Source organism: Aptenodytes patagonicus, chromosome 3 (genome assembly GCF_965638725.1).
Source record: "Aptenodytes patagonicus chromosome 3, bAptPat1.pri.cur, whole genome shotgun sequence".
Classification (NCBI taxonomy): Eukaryota; Metazoa; Chordata; class Aves; order Sphenisciformes; family Spheniscidae; genus Aptenodytes; species Aptenodytes patagonicus.
The window spans coordinates 102,979,676-102,999,223 of NC_134951.1; the positions used below are offsets into that span (position 1 = coordinate 102,979,676).

The 19,548-nt window shown below is 38.9% G+C and overlaps 2 long non-coding RNA genes across 2 annotated transcripts in view; both read right to left on the reverse strand.

Moving 5' to 3' along the window:
- LOC143158476 (uncharacterized) overlaps nt 1-5,885 on the reverse strand; it is a 45,392-nt gene extending 39,507 nt beyond the window's left edge. Inside the window, exon 1 of the long non-coding RNA XR_012995007.1 lies at nt 5,731-5,885. This is a non-coding gene — a long non-coding RNA (uncharacterized LOC143158476). The remainder of the gene's footprint in view (nt 1-5,730) is intronic.
- Nucleotides 5,886-10,920: 5,035 nt separating this feature from the next.
- On the reverse strand, nt 10,921-16,301 carry LOC143158479 (uncharacterized). Its single transcript, XR_012995011.1, has 3 exons — nt 16,152-16,301; nt 13,663-13,791; nt 10,921-11,425 (listed from the first exon to the last, which is right to left on the reverse strand). It is a non-coding gene; the product is annotated as an uncharacterized LOC143158479 (long non-coding RNA).
- Nucleotides 16,302-19,548: the final 3,247 nt, after the last annotated feature.

Sequence of the window (19,548 nt, forward strand, 5' to 3'; positions counted from 1 at the left end):
GTGGGAAGGTCTTAAGACCTGTCAGGGCAACTAAGTAGCATATTGCTCAGCAGCTCCATGTCCTACAGGCTTAAACAGCATTATACATCTGGAATTTGATTATCTTTTTTCCTTCTTTTTCTTTTTTTTTGGTGCCAAAACTGCCATAAGTAATTGGTTTAAAAAAAAGTTTGAGCTGTACATTTTTTTTTTCTGGCAGAACCAGAAAGAAAGAATAATTTCTAGTTTAATATTGGAACACCATATTTAATGTTTTTTTTTTAAAAAGGTGGAAAATTTGTTTCACCACAAAAAGCTCTTTCCTCTGCAAATGACAAGACTTGTCACTTATTTCTACTTCAATGGCGATTCTTGTGAAACTTGACCAGCCATAGACTTGTACGTATATATAACGTGTTGTCTATTGAATTTAAGGGAAAATACCCTTAAGAAAAACATATTGATTTCTGTGGGTCTTACGATTTTCCTGAGGTGTCCCATAAAAAACAAAAAAACAAACAAACAAAAAAACAAACCACTTTTAATGTAATGACCTGCCAGGATTTTCATAAGCTTCCAGTATACAATAACCAGCCTGTACTTCAAGCAAGAACAGTGTTAGAACTAACATCCTTATTTGTAAAAGGGAAAAAGGAAAAGGGAATCTTCACCACGTATTGGGAATGCGGCACGTGGGCTGAATAAGCTTGCCTCCATCAAATACCCTACTCGATCCTTTATTGTCTATTAGTTGGTTATCAATATTTAGAAAATGAAGGATATTTTTACTGGTGTTCTTTTGTTGGAAACAGTTAAGCAGTTGGCAGCCTTTAAAAGTTTTAATTTTGATTTAACGCTGTCTTGTATCTGACTTATGACAGAATGTCAAAGAAATGTGCTTGAGGAACCCATTCTGACAATATCAAGACACTGCATCTAACTTTACAATACACTAATGGTTTGCAGACAACTTCTCCTTCTTTGTTTATTATGCAAGGAAGTGGCTGTCTTCTCATGGGACACTAGCCCATCTGTTAGACAGCCAGACAAGATCAGCAACAGAGCTGTTTTGTTAGATTAAAAATGGCAAGATCTTATTTTCTAGTATTGTTTCCTATATCTTGTAACAACGATTGACAACACTTCACCAAATTGGGTCAAAATCAGGCCAGAAAGTTAAAAATTTACAGGGTATAACTACCAAATATAAAAACACAAGAGAACCAATTTGGCAAACCAATGCATCTACTGCAAAACTACATTTGCTAACTCTGCATAGCAATATGGAGAGCTTAACAGAAGGAAATAATTCATTTATCAGTTAAGAGATATTTATAAAGCATAGCTGGACAAGACTTTAAACAGAGGGTCACCTATAGCTAAAAAGTCTTGAAAGAGAAGAGTCTTTTGGCAGCAAGTGGGTTTTCAAAAGCTTAAATTTCTTAACATGAGAGCGGAGCTGCACTCACTCTGTGAAACGTCACTGTCTCAAAAGAAATTATCTCCTCTGTTTTCAAGAAGAGCTTGTGATGAGGAAAGTAAGGATGACTGGACTCCATAAGCCAATTTTTTCTTTTGTGAGAGCGGGAAAGTTATTCAATCACTCTGTAACTCAGCTCATCATCTGTAAAATGGGAGCACTGGTACTATTTTTAAAAGAGAGATTTGGGGAACTGTATCAAAAATCTAGAGGCGGCAAGATATCAGCAAGGGATCATACAAATATTTGAGAAGTATCTATTGCAAATGTTGTTAAGATGACACCTATTGCCAGCAGAATAAGAAATAAAAGGATGATGTGAGATCAACTCTGTAAAGACCTATATTGAAAAGCACCTAAATACATGCTTGTCAATTCCTATCCAGAATCATGTTTTATCTTGTACTCAAATGCTTTTCTGAATAGTGATGTTTTTCTGAATAAGCCTCACACTTACTAAAGGAGCCCTGAAAGTTTTAGCAAGAACAACCTGAAATACATATAACATAACTCTCCATTTAATCTCTTTAAAGAAGCATGGATGTGAGCGGGGTACTATTGCTGAAAACTTTCTTAACTCTTCCAGGTTTGAGTACTGTGAGTACTCAAACACTTGTGGGAAAGCAGGGTGGGATGAATACCTTCTATTGTCCAACAAAATCAGTCCAGGAAAGACCCAGATCTGAGATGTGATATGATCTGATCCCCCTACAACGCTTAGTCTGAATGATGGTAACTGCTCAAGAGGAAGTTAGCACTGACTGGAAGAAGCCAAATCTAATGTGCATTAGCTGAGCTGGAGGCAATCTCTTCTAGCATTCACATACAGAATATGTGAATTTCAGACAATGAAACTAAAGGAACCAATTTATGATGAAGGAACAAAGATAAAAATACTTTCTGCAGGGCTTTGGAAGCAAAGCTGGAGAAAACTGCAAGAATGTAAATCCAGGACGAGCAGAGAGGTGGGCTGGGTGCACTCATCAGTTGTGGGGGCATAATCATCATATATAAGCTGCGATGTGACTGTCTACAAATTGGAGAATTTCGGCTGAGAAATTAAAATCAAAACCACACAGTAGTCGGCACCCAGCAGGAACTGAAGGAGGATGAAAAGAAAAAGCAACTTTCCTGATCCTCCTTCTTTCACTACAGACCCTGGGTTCCTGCCTTCCTGTTTCCAGCTACAGTGCAACTCCCTGACTCTTTCACTTGGGGCAGTTCCCAAAACACAGACCTCAACATCCCTTGAGTGCAATGAAGAGAAGGACAAACAAACAGAAGGCATGTGACAAAGGTACAGCTCCGTGAGAAATGCAGATGAGCCAAGGCTTAACCAAGAAAGAGCACGGGGCTTCTCTAGACAAGGTCACTGAGTTGGTGCTTGCCATACACGTGTCTCAAAGTTTGGTTCAAATCATTATGCAGAAATATTTGACAATACGAAGATGTTCTGTAGTCACCGTACCACGCAGCAGGGGACATCAGAAACCTGGAACTGTAGCAACAGACGTGGAAGACGGAGTGAAAAATGGGAACTGAAAGTACCCAGCTTGGTAATAGATACCCACCTGGATCATTAAAATTTCCCTAGAACAAACAGCAAGGCCACTCACTCCTGGAAGGTCTCTGCAACAGACATCATCCTGGAGTTATAGCAAGGAGCTTTTCTGAACACATGATAAATTCGTACTCAGTCCCCTTTGCCATGTTTCCTTCCTCAATGCCACGGTCTGTTATTGCATTACAGAATAACAGTGCATTGCTGCAAGGCCTGCCTGGTGGTGTGACAGCATGAGCAAACGTACATAAACATCTCCCTTACCATGTAGACTTCAGGACATGCAGAACAGCTATCAGCCTTTAGCTGCCCTGAGCAGCTCTGAGGGTACAGCGGCTGGAGTCACAGACTGCAGAAATCCATCAGATAATTGGCACAGAGACTGCCTATCAGCTGGTCACATAGGCATCTCACCCCATTTTAGCTTCCTGAAAATGGGATTGATACTTCTGCATTCTTTTCTTTTCCTATGCAAAATGTAAGTTGATTTGAGTAGCCCCAAAGCATATTATTAACCACCTCCGTATTTTCGGTGCTAGCTGAGGTTTGAAATTGTTCCTGAAAGCATGTAACAGAACTAGCACAGACAGTAGTTGTTTTAGCATATAAGTACTTTTGGAATCAAGGCTTTGGCATCTCTTTCATCAGAAAACCTATTCTAAGGAATGCTGCTCTTATCTAGCAGATGTTCCGCTAAAGAATTTGCTTTGTCCTTTGCAAAATATGGCTCAGAGCCCATATCCACTCCACGGTGGAGATAAGAGTGTTGTTTTTAAGGTAATGAGTGGAAGTCTCTTTCCCCATAGAAAAGCTCTTTAGGAATCTTTGACTGTGAAGAAATAAGCATTTCCCGATGAGGATCTGGAATGTTATTTGTAAACAGTTCACATTTGTATGCAATTTTTACGACATGAATTACTCTTTCCTTAACTGAAAGAGCAAAGTTGGACATATAAAAGTATAATTAAAAAAATAGCTGGGTAAAATGTTTGCAAGCAATAGCTTGTTTAATGGATTTAATCCCTTTCTCTGCTCAGAAATTATCTACAGTCAGTCTTTTGTTATGAATTCCTTCGGTACTCCTCTTTGTTAGTCAGAAGTTTTGTGCAAACAAATTTCTCCCTACTCATTGCACACCAAATGCTGACTGTAAGTGTTCTCTTTAGTATTTTAATATGTTCACCACTTGATAGGTTCAAGCTGTGCAATTGGGTGTCTAAGTCACATGGTGTTGTTTATGTTCTCAGAATCCTTTTGCTCCTAATGATTTTCATATGGTCGAGACATAAATTTTGTTTTATGATTAAATGAAACTTGGCTCAGAGGAGCCAAAATTAATTTTTCAGGAGCATTTTGTACAAACAAAACTCCACTGACATAAACACATTAAAAAGGGGTTGTGAGCACAGCCAGAGTAAAAAAAAAAAGAAAAAAAAATCTATTTAGAAGATGCCAAAGTGCTAGAATATTTTTTGTCCTAACAGGTCCAATAGCCATGTTTCTTCTCATCAGTCCCTAAATGCCATAGAGTGATTGTAAACTTCCTCGATTCAGTATGAGTCTGTACAAAATACTTGTGTTTTACATAATTTAAACCTTCACGTAAAGCAATTTTACTGAAAACATGAAGAAGAATATATAATTTCACACCACCGTTTGTGCATAAATATTTCCAGGGCCAGCTGTCCATCTGCCAACTGTACACAATAAATAATTTGTTATTTCCACTCTCTTAGGAAAGCAGTTTTCTTTAAAACAAACCTTCACAATATGTGTTGTTTGCTACCATTTCAAGGCCTGCTACACCAATGGAAAAGAATGTGCTAAATGTAGCATTATCATGCAGGTCAGGCAGGGCAGCCCGGTACACATTTTCCCACAATCTCTGCTCATTAACATCTAGTTCCCCCATTGTGCAGATTTTTGGCTCTGTTCCACCAGAGCAGAGAAGAAAAATGTTTACAATATGCAAACTTGGAGGGACACAAAAAAAAAAAGGGGGGCTTTGAAATGTCAGTCCTTTGGGATGAAAAGTTTCAAAGGGGAAGGTAAGTCAAAGGTTACTAATGGGATGTCTGCAACACCTGCTTTTAGTGGAGGTTTCATAAACAAGCTTTACTTCTCAAGAACAGCTTGGCCTAGACAAAAATGCCAGCTAAAATATCTGTGGCTAGCTTGAGCAGCCTGGTACCTATGAACAGAAAGGTCAGGTTTGTTATATCCTAACATGGCCTCTCACCCTGCTTTTATTGATAAAATGAGATTGCCTTGGTGGCCAACATTGCTTTTCACATCTTAAGGCGGAAGGCACTAGCAACGTGGCACGCTCAGCCTCTGCAGCGGAAGAGGAGGAAGGTGATGTTCAGCATGACTGCTGTAGAAAGCCCTGCTCTCTGAGGAAGAGCTGAACTGTTACACACAGGACTGAGTTTTGCAAACTTCAAAAGTTTCCCAGCTCAGCTAAATGGCCTTCATAAGGCACTTTCGGTTATTGTGAGCAAGTTTCATAACTGTCATAACAACTCAGAGACCTTCAGTACTATTTTTCCCCTGAAAGAACTAATGCATATTTCTAAGATTTTAACATTGAGAAACAGGCAAGAGAAGTGAAATCCTGCTAAATATTCATCAGACCATTGCAGCACCTTAACACTTAGCCATTACAAACGTCTTCTACCCAGAGAACATTCGTGAAACTGCAAAGCAATACCTTCATCTCACAGGCAGCAACCCAGGAACAGGACTGTGTAAAATGCTTGTCCTAAAACAGAGAGATCCTGCAGCAGAAACAGCATCCAAGTCCCCAGAGACAAATCCAGGGCTCTCCTTGAGACACCATCCTTCTTGTCCAGCAAAAAAGCGCGGCACCTTCTGCAAAAGCTCAGAAAATTTCCATTTTAATATAGAAGCAAGGAGAAAGCTGTGTGATAGATAAGGCCACAAACTGGCGTTTGGGTCTCATTAGACAAAAAAACCCCAACCCTATAACCCATGAAACTTTCTCTTTTTTTAATCACAGAGCTAATTACATTTACTTGAAGTTGGTACTCAAACAGCAAAAAAAGATTAAGTTTTCCCCACAGTAAAATATTATCAAATGTTATCTGCTCTCCTGTTATTACCATTTGTAATTTCTGATCCATAGCAACCAATAGAACTGCTTCAGCAGGAACTGTGTTATTAACCATTGCCAAATCAAGACCTTTTTAACACTCTATATTTATCACCAATGTTGAAAAGAAAAAGCCCCAAGATGATGAATGAGATGGTGGGCATTACAATAGAAATAAGCATAGACAGAATCCCAGGAAACTTCAGGAAAATAGTTTCTAGGCTTGGCTTTACTTTACAATTTGTGGAGCATGGGTGTTTGCCACAGGCGATAGGAAATCAAATCTGTTGAGATCCGATTCCTTCAGCTGAATTCCATTTTTTAAACTGATAATCCCTGTTTCTATTTCTCCAGAGAATTGTCAACACCATTAACTACCTCACATACATGGCTGGGCACCAGGGACATACCTGCTTGTAGAGGACGCAGATGCAGCATGAAGTTTTTTAAAGCGCTAATGTATTTCTACATGTGTATTTATCCAGACAGAATACTTTCTGTTCAAAAACTTTTTGTAAGCTACAACTGTCCTAAAAAGAGATCATGTATACTAACCTGGATACATCTTTGTGGTGATGATGATTCAGTCACATTATTTCTGAACTGGATTGTATCTGGCCAGCTCAGAGCATAGGCAAAATACTTCAGACAAACAGCCATGAAGAATTTAATATATTTTAAAATGTCAGACAATGAATGCTTTTAATGCGGTTTAGAGATGGCAGAAACCATCTGTTTCACATGAAAACACAGAGCTGGACAGCAAAGTAAACACAGAGAGTGCACCCTGTATGCCTTACAAATGTAATCTAAGTTTATTTATAAATACACCAGAAGCTGAGAAATGTCTTCAATAAACTATTTGCGTTTTTCATGTTTGCAGATATGCAACTCTAGAAGTTCATCTGGAGAGCTACAAGAAGATTTAGATAAGTTTGTAAGGATGACCCTGCTTCTTATTTCACATAAGTTTTCCCTCCCCATAAATTGACCGAGCTTTCACTCCGTTCAGTGGAGCTGTTCCTTTTTACACTGGGTTGAGATCAGAATAGGGCCTTTTGTAAATGGTACATCAAGAAACATGTTTAAGTCAAATGTAAGCCTTTAAAGTAAGGGTTCTGCTTTTGGTTTGCATAATGACACGCTATGGAGAATAGCTTTCCTATTTTATATTCCTTCCCTTCTTCTCATACCACCCATGACTCTTCTCTTTATGTATTACTTTGGATCTTTTCTTCTTGCTGTTCCTATTACAAACTACATTTCTTTTGCACCCTTTAAACAGCACATTGATGTGTTCAAACTTCCTGCTTTCTGACTGGAAAAGCATTCAGAATTTCTGGTAGGACTTTCAGTTGGGCAGATGACTGTATGCAGGCTGAAAAGTTCATATTAACTTCTGTAAAGTGATGGGAGGAAGCGCTGAAGAACCAGAGCTGGTTGCCTTCAATGTCTGCTCAAGCAGGACTCTCAGCATAAGAAATAGCTATGTTTTGCCCCCAGTCATTCCGGGGAAGTCAGGTACCATTGTACAGGTGCTAAATCAGAAGATGACAACATCCCCAAACAACGCCATTCCCTTGACTGTGTTATTACACAGTCAAATTATTATTAAACAGACCAATTACAAACCAGTGTTTGAACTCCAGTTTAACTGTACAGAACTGGAAGCGTAAACCACCAGAGGAGCAGTGTGATGCTTGGTATCACTCAGACCTTCTTCAAACCTTCAGGCTTTACACTGCTGTGCATAACAGAAATGCTGACATATCACTTGTTTTGTGTACGACTGCTCAGAACTAAAAATTACTGCTTGAACAATCAAAGGCATTGTTCATTTTCTTATCAGATTCAGCATCTGGGCAATATTCATCTGTACCAATTCTTTCAGTAACCAGTTTCTCTTTTCAGGACTGGATTTTTGCATCAAATCACTCTGTAAGGGTAGGGCTCTGGAAATGGGCTTAGCAGAGAAACACGAATATGTGGTAGTGGAAGCCCACCTCCCTTAGGGCAAAAATCTCAGCTAAAGCACCTTGGCAGCATATTAATAGCTATAAAAGACTCTTTCTTTGCTGACCACAAATATGCTGTGGTCAACAAGAGGTCTACTCACTGTTTTGTTAAAAACAGTGATGATTTATTTTGCTTCAGCCATGTGTGAAACTAGTCACCACATTATGAATAATAATATCCTCTTAGTCTCAATGGAGCTCTTTTTATACAGAAAGATCCACAAAGCATTTAACTAAATACTCGATATAGCAATCTACTGGCTGACCACTAAAATATAGCCATATCTGGGATGGAACAGTGCAGCTATTTAACAATGCACAGCAGCAGAGGAGACAAAGAGTAGAAAAAATCCATTAGAAACCAAAGCAACAGCTGAAGTAAAATATAACTACCTTAATTAGGCATGAGCGTCGAGCGGAGCTAAAATTGTAAGTTTGAAAACTGCCCTGGAATCTCTATGCCTACAAGAAACCAGGAGTTTACGCAGTTTCTCAAGAGGACGAACTCCAACTGCACAGTGCCCTCTACTGTGAAATGAAATCCGTAGAGGCTCAGAGGGGAGAAAATTATGTATTAAATCACTTGGCCTGCTTGTTTTCTGCAGCACTGACCTGAGGTTATAAAATCTGAGGAGAACCGAACGCAGGTGGTAAAGGTTCAGCCTGGGCACACAGGACCAAGCTGGAGTCCTCAGCTGTGTGCAGAATAGCTTAGCATCTGCTAAGCCAGCTCCCCATAACTATTTCCAAAATGGCAAATGGGATGAGTAGAACAAAATTTAGTATGATTAAGTGCCTTTTAAATGTCTACAGTTCTAGCAGTTTTGATATTTAGTTTAGTGTGATCCATCTCAATATTTAGATATTATGATCCATCTCAATAACAGTTTGCACCACAGGCAAAATTACAGAACCGTACTATTTGTTATACCTTTGAGTGGCAAGCAATCCCCAATTGACTAGACCTTGCTATGTGAAAAAAACCAACAAGCATCACTTTAGGGGAAGAAAAAAAAAAAAAAATCACCCAGCACAATTCATCCCTGATGCTGCAACACATTCATGCTAAAATTATAGAAGTCCACTTACATTTCTGATATTTAAAATAGCTAGCACAGCGCTAGGGCATGTTATTTTGCTCTCCTAATGCCTACTAAATATGTTCTACTGAGTAAAAATATAGCAAGTTAAACTCTTAGTGTTTCCAGCAGGGTACATGAAGGGACCCAAGGAAGGTTTAAGCACAGGAAACATCTCGGATGACCAAAAGAAAGAAAAGTTAGTTCAGTAGCAAAGGGCAGATCCTGTGACAAATCACACCTCTGTTCAGGAGGCTCATTTGAGCCCTACAGTGGGGGCTTTTTTTCTTTCCTCTCACTCCTGCAGTAAACCCTGCCAGTAGGTTTTATTCCTCCCTACCCCCTAAACACACACATACATATACACGCTCCGCCTCAAGAGCTGGGAGACCTCAAGAGGTTTGCAGCTGGTGTAATGTTTTTCCCTACCACCTTCTAGCAACCTGCAGGAAACAAAGCTTCTTCAGGGAGTTTGCTTCATAAGCAAACTGCTTTTAGCTCCAGCATAAGGCACATTCTTTAAACCTTTTATTCTCCAACATAAATATAAAGCAAGTATGTGAACACCCATTCATTCCAGAACAGATACCCACATGTGCATGGACAGGACAAAGCTGCGGTGGAGAACACCAACGCTTAACGTCCTACAGAAAATATTCAGACAGGACAGTGGAGAGTGTGGAATAAAAACCTGTACAGAGCAAAACAGAATAATTTTCTGAAAAAATCTCATGGAAGAGAGGAGACACCCAGAAGCGCCCTCTGTTCCAAAAACCTCTGCCGACCAGATGGGGCACAAATTTCTTGCACATAGCTCTGTGCGGTCCTTTGGTGGTTTTAAATACTGCCAGGCTGAGCAAGCCACTTGTTGGTTTTAAGTTGCCAGACGACTGCTGAGCCACAGTTTACATGCTGCTAACTAAAAGAGATGCATAAGTTGCAGTTCAGTCCTAAAATATAGTTTTGTGCATTTCCTTGGGTGTGCGCCATGGGTTTTTAAGCAAATATCATTACTTTTCAATTGTGTATCAAGCAGAACTCAAGTTTAAAAAGTAAAATGAAACCAAGTAAATAAAAAAAATTCTGGAAAGCTGAAATCATGGCAACATGATTGTTTTCTTAATTGTGAAGTTTTCCTGTGAGAGTCTGAAGAGGATTACAAGATTTATACGCCCTGTAAACTTCAAGGAGTGGTCTTAGCGATCTAATCGTATCTGGCGGCAGTGATTTTGCTGAGGTGGAGTACAGATCAATGGAGATGGTAAACAGTTTCAGTTCTGAAAGTCACCTGTTGCACTCCCTCTCTAAACACTCACACACACATCTCTGCTCCTGTTCATATGCAAAACGTTTAAAATCACTCTTTCCCCCCCCCCCCTTTTTTTTTTAATCTTTGGAAAGTCTTTGTGGTCTGGCAGGGAAATATAGAGCTGGGGTAACTCAGGGAGAGGGAAATATGTATATGTTCTGTATATAAATAACCCCCAAAAGTCAGATTTCAGCTTGATTTACCCTGAAAGAAATAATGTTTTGTACTCCTTTCTTTTTGAGAAATCAGACCTCCTTTAAAATGCTCATCCAACATCACTTTCGAAATTCTAGATCATACAGGAGTTTTAAATGTAAAGTCACTGTCAGAAATCTGAAATTCCTTCTTTATTATACTTGAAAAAAATCACAGATAACTTCTTATGTTACTATCTCCTGGCTAACTGATTTAATTTTCTACTAGTAAGGAAAGAGAGAAGGCTGAAAAGAGATGTAGATGATTTATAGTTTAGAAAGGCTTTGAAATAAACCAAACATTTGCTGCATTCAATAATGTTCTTTCACTGTTGTTAGCATAGCCCAGTAAGCACAATAGCAGTGAAGCTTTTGGATAAGTTAAGAGCCTTTTTTTAACACAGAAAAGAAAAAGAACTTGTTTACACTTTAGCAGCTGCTTAAAGATAACAAATGAAGCTTAAAAAGGCACATACTAACATCAACACAAGATGTTCCTCAGGCTTGAAAATAAAAATTCAGAGCTCCGCTAGGCTTACACATTGATATTAGATTAAAAAGAAAAATAGTGTTTTCCTCTTACATTTCTGGAGGCAGACATTGTTTGCTGAAGAATGTAAAATTCAATCCCCCAGGGAATGCCAGAGGCTTTTTGGCAGACTCTCTGAAACTCAAGTTGACTCTTTTCTGTAACGACTAGCATTAGAAAGAAAAGGGGAAAAAAAGGAAGAAGAGGAGGAGAAGGAGACATAATTACTTTCAATGTTTACATGGCTCTGGCTTCTTGAATCTGAAAAAGTATCAGACTGCAAAGACTGGACTTAATCTAACTTTATACAATTGACAGGTGGACTTCAACTACTTCTAATTATTCTAAGTGGGTATTTAGTTAGTTATCTTAACTCTTTTTAGAAGAACAATGGGAAAGAATACTCAAGTTTATAAGAAAAGAAGAAAATGTGCTCTCTTATATTTGTGCTTGTTCAAGCTCTGCGCTATCTCATAACGTCAGCTTTGTGCCTAGAAAGACCAGTTAACTAGCCTAACATCAGGGTGGGCATGCATTTTACTGCCAACATCCCTCCAAACACCGTTTAACAAATGTTCTCCATTCAAGCTGAACAGATGGAAGAAAAATTACTCTGAGAAATTGCAGTCCTATAGGCATAAATTATATGGATGCTTAGCAATAGCAGTGCTCAGGCTCAGGAGGACAGAGGTTGCTATAAAACTGACTTGCTTGCTTGGGCATGCAAGCCAAGGCTCTCATCACCCTAAGGAACTATAGACTAGCAATGCTACTCCCATATTTTTGGGGCATACATAGCCTTGTCGGTAATTTTCTAAATATCTTCTACTGAAGGAAATTCCGTATCAGTGTCAAAGAAGATTAACGAATCAAAAAGGCTCTGATTGCTCTACCCTCCCCATAGTTCTCTTTCATACTTAAAGCTTTGAAAGTGTAATTGGCTTTCCCTATTCTTCCAGTATACTTTTCCATCCACAGATTTATTTATTAAAAATAGACGTTTAATGTTTTTAACCAAGTAGTGCCCCCCTTTTTCAGTCAACCTTATAAAAACTTTATTTAAACTATACGGGAGTAACAGAAAAAGACTATATGATTATGTGGGAAAAGAGGAGAAATACTGAGGAAAACCTTAGGTTTAGATCTAATCTGTCATGGCTGGGATCTCAAAAGCAATTTTTAATAGATTGATAGCAAATGTATTAAAAAAAAATCCCATCCTTGAAACCCAACTTCTTTTAGTCCCGTCCACAAATCTTGCCCTGGAATCTTCTGCTCCATGTCTATATTTGCATAATTACCTATTTGTATGCAATACTGTGACTCATTCAAGCACTGCTTTACCAGAGGAATAAGTGTTCTGCAATTCCCTCTTCCTCCACTAGCATCACCTGAACTGCCTTTCATATTCTTTCTTGCTGTTCCAAACCACCATTTTGATTCACATGCCAAAAGTGATTGTAAAAAAAGATACTGCACATGTGAGAGCAGCTTTATGGTAAAGATGCTGTGGGTATGGAAATTGAGGTTTTCAGGGGAACTGATAGAGGGATAGATAACCAATTCAGATCCAATCCAGTGAACGGGAAGAGATATAAACTGACCTGCTATAATGGCATTAGTGAAAAGATTTGTTCACCTGAGATCACCTCCTGGTAAAGAGATGGTCTTATCACATATTATTAATACTTGATTACATACATCAATGCAAAGGCCTTAGAAACAAGTATGCAAGCACATTAGTTCAGTTCACTCTGTATATATGTTTTAGAACACTGATGTCTGGCTTTATTTCACTTCCTTATACTGCGGTCACATGATTCTTTTGACTTGCAATGATGACCTAAAGCAAAGCTTTTGGGATTACATATGGGAAGTTTCAAGCAACTCCATCAAGGTTGCTGTTTAGAAATATTGTCTAGCTAGATCACTAGCTAGATTATGCAGTAAGAATACCCACAAGAAAACAATTAAAGCAAAAAAGACAACAGCTCTCTAGACGCAGAACAAGTATCTGAAGTCCTTCTCACTGAATTTAAAAATTTTAAAATCTGAGTAATCTTTGCACAGAGGAGAAGGAGGTACACTGGTCAAATAACTTGCAAGAGAGAGTTTGCTGAAGGGCAGGTTAGAGAAACATAAAACCCAGCTGCAACAGAAACTAGGCTTTTTTTTAAGACAGTGTGATTACCCTTCCAGAATGACCAGTTTTCTGAGACATTTTGCTAAAGTAAAAAAAAAAAGAAAAAAGAAAAAACCCAGAAAAATGGCTGCTTGATTTGCATTTCTTAGACTACTCTGAAGCATCTGTTGCCCAGAAAACACAGGGCATCATGTAGTTTCACTCATCTTTAATACTAACATACGAAAAAAAGAAACAAATATATTTTCTGAAAAGCCATACCAATCTTCCTTTTGGACTGTTATAGAAGCCTGTTGTAGAGGTCCTAGTTGTTGGTTTACCAACATCTTTTAGCAAAGACAATAGAGCAACGTGGACAGGCAACTCAGATCACAAGAGCACAGTAGTAATCTATAGGAAGAAAGAAAAAAGTTTTTCACAGATTCTGAGATTACATGCCTATCAGTTATTCTAAGTACACGGTAAAGGTTACTACACTAGGGATTCATATATTTATCGGTTAATCTGTCCCAAAGCCATGGAAGGTAATTAATGAAAAAGATAGTCAGGCATGGCTTCAGGCAGTAATTCAATATTACTCTAAATCTCTGCATGAGCAAACCTGTGAACCAAAGAGGAAATGCATACTGTACAAGGACACTTGTGTTCTGAAACGTGATCCCCCGTGGAGTTTTCAGATGAAGCACTTTTCCAGTGATTAACTCAGTACATTTGAATTTCATTATTTGATGTTTTAGGTGACTGGTTATTTGTAGTGCACAGAGAGGAAAACAAGTTTTCCATAAATAAAATCAGAGTAAAAGGCAGATAACGACTAAGCCATCTCAGGTCACTCGGAGCCCCGTTGCTCCACTCTGAACCAGCAGGATGTTCAGTGTGTGCTCTTACAGCTTTTTTGATAATTATGCCGTACTTTTCCTACATTCTGGTGACAATAGATCCATGCTAAGATACATAGAACTGGTTTTCCATACTGCTACTTCCCTTCCTATAGGGTTCATTAAGGAGCAGATGAGGGAGGCATTTGGGCTTATCAGAATTTGTCAACACGCGCTGAAAATGCCCCAATTACACCAGCTTTTACAGTGGTATAGCAATCTCCTGCTCCAGGGCACTGCATGCCGAGTGCAGCCAGGCAATGGAGCTCTCATCAATTTTATAAAAGATGAGAGCCCTCAAAGTTGCCTTGCAGTTGCAGCAAGGAATATGGTTGGCACACACTTCTCCAGGATTTGGGGAGAGGCAAAGCGTTATTTGTCTCTCTGCCGATCTATTACTAAGCAAGAATCAACTCAGATGCGTTTGAGGTGTTCATCAAATTAAAAGATCTCTCCAGAGAAATCCACTGGATGTGTACGTTCTTTGCCAAGAAATGATTTGTTCTGCCATACTTCTGGGAAAACAGAATGCCAAAGATCAGATAATGACACTAGAAATCCAGGAAAGAAATTCAGATAAGGGTTAGATAAAAAGTGAAATCAAATTTCAGAGCTTTGAAATTGTCTCTTTACTGCACTGTAAGTCCCCCTGCTAAATTCACTGGGCCCTGGGTTTGGTGGGATACACTCCATCAGAATATCATTTTACCCTCTATCAGAATGTGGTATTTTAAGCCTGTTTACGTTCTTTTAGTTCAGCAGTATTTTCATGGGCTGCCTTTCTCTTTTAGAGATCAAAGACAAAATTCAGACTGTACTGACAAACTCAATTCTGGATTACATCTGGATATGAAATGGTGCTTCTGTACCATGAAACTTTTTCAGCTTTCAAGCAAAATCTTTTCCTGTTCCCTGTTGGGATGAAAAACAAGGCCTTTTGAAGTTTTGTGTAAAAAACAAAATCTCAGGAGACACCCATGCAGTCCCAGTTAAAAGCTCGGTGGTCAGAGCTCACATCTGTCCAATTTGGACTAAAGACTCGTGACTAAATTTCCCTCAGCCCGGGGAACAGTTTTTGAATAAAGTGCTACTGAAATCTCTGCCAGCCTCTCTATTTTTGTCAGAAATTCTGTCCTGGAGTAGAAAAGTCCTGGTAGAAACCTAATTAAAATCAGCAAATTTGTATAAAAATTTTAATGAAGGAAAAATTCTATCAGACTAGTCCAGTTTTTATCAAGCCCCCACCAGAAGCAAATTAGGCATTAACCACAGATGATGAGACACTTAAAAACAAAGTGACAGCAAAGACATCCCACTCAAACCCAGAAAGGCATCAGCTACATGCATTTCTGCCACTAGTTCTGACATTCTGGCATGCAATACCCTTGGCTTCCTAGATTAATAAACTAACAGCTAGCAACGATTATATTTTCAAATGTTATTTGTAAAGCTTTTCATATTTCAGCGGTGAATTTTTCAAAGCATTGTCAGCTTAGCTAAGGGCTTCCAAAAGTCTGGCACTTAACACACTTTATGCACAAACAAAAAAAATCTGGCCTCCTGACCTTAACTCCTGAGGAGGTCAGGACTGGAGGAACACCTCTGCCCTCTATCTGTGCAGCCCCTACCTGAGGCTGCGACTGGTTTTGCCACCACTGCATTAATGCAGTACAACAGAGATCTCTTTGTAGGATGCTGGTACCCAAGCAAATGAAGGTAAGGCACTTCTAGGTAACATGGCCCTCACAAGAGCCACATCTGTGTTTAATAAGGTGGTACACAGCGACGTGTTTATATTCTGCACTGCCAATATTATTTCAGGTGACTTGGGAAACAGCCCTATACAAGGCTGCATGCAAGCAATCCTGGTACCTGGGTGAAGCCAAGAGGAAGCACATGGAGAGAGGAGTACAGCAGAGCTGTGCCAAAGTCGGGAGGTCAGGAGGCCTTCTGAGTGGAGGTCGCTGCAAAATTGAGACTTCTCTGTCTTCAAGACTGGGTTTCCACTTCTGCTTTGCAAGCTGAATGCAACAGCACTGCATAGGCAGAAAGTGGAGTTTTGGAAAAGATGTGACTGCTTTTTTTATATTTATAAACTGCAAAAGCAATTTCTCCCTTGTCCTCTCCCTTCCCTTTTCCCCTTCTCCTTCCTTCTTCTCCCCCCTTTTTTTGTGTTTTCTTTTCTTTTTCCCTTTCTTTTTTCTTCTCTGTATGAGATTTTCAAAGCTGTTCCTTGCAGACCACTGTAGAGACTATTATGTAGTAGCTACGCATACATTTTCACTCTCATTGTGTCAACAGCGGATTGGGAAAGCTTGTTCCATCCACCTTATATGAAGAGTTGACATCAGCCACAAGGACTACACGATGACTTTTGATTAGCAAAAGATATATTTAGGGTTTTTAACATCTTTAAGGTTTTTATACATTATTTTTGACTCAATATTCAATATTTAAAATTCTTGTCATCTCACCTTGTAATTCCTTGAAAATAAATATTCTTTTCTACTCCATGCCAAAGTGAAAGAGAAGCCTTTCAGTTACTGTTGGAAGATCTGTGAGCAGTACAGGCTGGAAGGATTCTTTATGTCTCAGACACCTTTACCCGCACATTTGATTCCCAAGCAGAGGCACACGAAAGCTCCAGTGGATTCTTGGACACCATGAAATCAAATCTTCTGTGGCCCAACACGGCTTTTCCTCTATGGCATTCCTCACCTGAAGTGGAAGTCCTTGAGTCTCCTTGCTTTTGAAAGAAATAAGAGAAGTAGCGTAGGTCAAGTTTTCCCCTCAGTTAGTACTGCCTCCTCAGTTATTATGCCTCCTTTCTCCTAAAGACAAATCAATGCCTGTAAGTATCCACTGGTGTTTATACCCTTGGACTCCTCAAATGGGGGAGCTACATTGCCCTTTTGCAGACAAAATTTTTGCAGAATTCTTACGCTGAATTGGATGTGATGGAGGTTGGTTCACACACCTCTGAGCTGCTCATTTTAGGCTTTCAGCAGACTCAGGAAGGCGCTTTGACAGTTACAGCCAGTTCATTTTTTTTAACCTTCATTTAGACAGCATATATGAAAGAAGATTTCTACCTTTTTTGAATGAAAGTCATCATATGACACAAGGGATCTAAGCCCTCTATGACTTATTCCAGACCTGGAACCACTGAGCAGAACCTTTTTTAATGTGCAAGTGATGATCAGTATCACTATGTATCATTCAAACTCTAAATAGACTAAGATGATTGTTTAAATAGAAAATTAATTAAAAATACTGCTGCAATTTTAATAAAGGTATTGTTTTTTAATAAAAAAGCTAAATGTCAGAGCGTAACTATTGTGATGACTGTACAGATTCCACATTATAAATAAAATACATGTGTTTTAGAACAAAAACTAGAACATGCTCCACATACTTCTTCAGTTGTTGCTTAACATATCTGGAATATATTAAAAAGTCATATTCAGTTATAACTCAAACAATGCACACATGTCATGAAATATACACTCTTTGCACAGAGGACTAATACGTAGTCAGAATCACTTTTTCAAAGGGACACAATCGCAGTGTGAGTGCCACTGAACCAAGAACAAACACACACCAAATTGTGTATTTGACTCCTACGTTAGACGAAAATTCCTTCCCTAAATTCAACTTTCTTGGTTGAGTTGTCTTTCAAAACATTATCCTTAAAGATTAAGAGTTGCTACCAGCACAGCTTGCTTTTTCTATTCTGTTATGACAGCTTTACTCTACCTGAGGTCAATGACGTAAAACTGGAACGACAAAATTTCTGTAAATTAATGACAGTAAGAGTTTCCCTTGTTCACAGGCACTTCATTCATACCCTTCCAAGTCAATGACAAAGATTCCATTGACTTTAGCAGTAGCATACCTTCACCCATATGAAACACAGGTTTTGACCCCATCTTTAAAATGCATATATATTCTTGCAGTTAAATATTTCTCCACAAAACTTTGGAAAATAGGCTGTATAAAACTACAGAAAATATCTGTATTTATCTCTCTAGGGCAATTTCTTCATTTAGATGCACAAAGAGACATGAAGACTATAGGAATTTACTTATTTGAATATGAAGATATTTGGCCTCAAATTCAAATCACAGACAACATCTAAAAGGCAGTGAGATACCAATGTGAGCAATCATACCTTGTTTATCTTTAGTGCATCCTGGGAACACAGATCAGCAACATGTTCCCCTTAGGACTTTATTCAGCTTCCTCTGAAAAACAATGGAAGATGCCCAGAGACTTCAGTGGTGAGCTGAATTTGGACATATGATTTCTGAGATGTAGCTGAGAAGTTAGTGCTTCATAGAGGGTTTGTTTCTCAAATGAATATTCATACTAAAATAAAATCTTGCTCCCATTGCATATCTGTTGAAGCTAAGTTCACCTTCAGTGTTCAGTCCTGGGAGTCTCTCTATACTCAATCAGAATAATTCACCTACTCACCAATAAGATGCAGTAGAGAATAATTCTCTATTTTTTATCAAAAAGAAAGGCTAAAGCTACTACAGACTTTGGAAGTCTGGCATAAATATTTATTTGTTCCTTTCAACTGTTTTATTGCTTCCTTGCTATTTAACAGCAAGTTTCCTTCACAAAGGGAGCAAGTAATAAAGTGCTTTCATAATAACTGCAAACTTTTAACATTAAGTTGGCAGAAACAATCCATTTTTAATAACAGTCTGTCTTGGTAACCTTGTATTCTGACCCAAGGTGAAAGGTGAAGATTAAATCTCTTCCACCTTTCTGAATGCAGCTGCTGTGCACACAGACGTTAATTGATGTGAGACTTAGCTTTGTAACTCAAGACCATCTCCCGCCTGCAGCATTGAAAACGTGCGATTCAAGGCTCAGTTACTGCTGATAGCAGGTCCCTCTCAGCTGATGGTCTGGACAGGAGAATAAAGTCTTTGTCACTATCTATTCTTCATCAGGGTGACTTTTTTCTTCTTCATAACTCCAGTATTCAGGTCAGGCCTATAATGGCGGCCTCTCGGCAAGAAGCAACATAAAGTGAAACAAACTGAAAAATGTGACAACCAACCAACCCATGGGTGAGCAAAGCTGCAAAGCTGGAGCAGAGACCCACTTGACACTCACTAGGCAACGTGTGTGTGAGTTTTTGTGGGGAGAGGCGTTTGCACAGACATAGTTCCTTTTTCTTTCAATTCTGTTTTGCATCTGACTGAGTACAAGGTATTCCAAATTGGAAACAATTTCTTCGTTTTCTCCCCAACTA